We start from the raw sequence: 1,037 nt of genomic DNA on the forward strand, positions 1-1,037 counted from the left end.
TTTACGATGAATAATCACACAGAACTGAACCACGGCGACGTGTTGAACGCACGTTGACGCACTCTCGCAGGGAATCCCAACGTTGCGTAGACGCAACAATAACAAAAAAACGTCAGGCCTACAAAAACTATAAACACTTTCTCAAATATCGTGTTATATCTGATTTACTTCAGGTCAGCTCAATCTAAATTGACAATATGGAAAATTCCATTATACTCTGCCTCGGAAAATAGGATCGATGAAAACATAGTAGAGGAAATCCCAAATTCGGCTTAGTTTATAAATTTGCAAAAAATAAAAATTTTAATTATATCAAAGTATTTCATGAAAAACATAAGCCCAGTTATGTTGGGAATAAGTTGCAGCCAAGAATAGTTCATTTCAATAGATGACATATTTTGAAAAAAAATCATTTTTAAAATGTTTCATTTACGCAACGTTGGGCACTAATGGGTTAACGCAATTGACATTAGATTCATGCGCATAATATGCGGGAAACCCCTGATGGCAAAGTAAGTAACGAGACAATTCTAAAAGAATGTGGTGCAGAAGAGACGCTACTAGACACATGGGAAAGAAATCGGTTAAGATGGTTTGGACATGTTGAGAGAATGCCAAATGAACGACTAACGAAACAAGTGTATCAAGGTAAAGTAAATGGCAACGTGCCCAGAGCTAGACCGCGGAAAGAATGGTTAGAATGTGTGAATGAGACCCTAGTTAGAAGAGACATAAGAAGTCACAGAAACACGAGAGCCTGCATGAAAAAATGAATGGACATAAAAGAAGCTAGATAAGTATGTCAGGACAGGAAAGAAGCTAGATAAGTATGTCAGGACAGGAAAGTATGGCGGCAAATAGTTAATAAAAAGAGTATCAGTAGAGTGAATGACGCCCGAAACAAAAGACCTTGGCTACTAATGGGCCTAAGTGGAGAACCTTACATAACGACTTCGTAAGGTTCTTCGCTTGGGGTGATTGCTAGAGAGATTGATCAGCAACCTGGGTCGGAGCAGTGTTGCGGAACGAACGTGTTA

The 1,037-nt window shown here is 38.9% G+C and overlaps 1 protein-coding gene across 1 annotated transcript in view; it reads left to right on the forward strand.

Annotated features, from left to right (window-relative positions):
* Window positions 1-1,037, forward strand: part of LOC117175335 (piggyBac transposable element-derived protein 3-like) — a 7,845-nt gene that overhangs the window by 1,820 nt on the left and 4,988 nt on the right. The gene's annotated exons all lie outside the window — the stretch shown is intronic.

The sequence above is a fragment of the Belonocnema kinseyi genome, chromosome 6 (genome assembly GCF_010883055.1).
Source record: "Belonocnema kinseyi isolate 2016_QV_RU_SX_M_011 chromosome 6, B_treatae_v1, whole genome shotgun sequence".
NCBI classification, from domain to species: Eukaryota; Metazoa; Arthropoda; class Insecta; order Hymenoptera; family Cynipidae; genus Belonocnema; species Belonocnema kinseyi.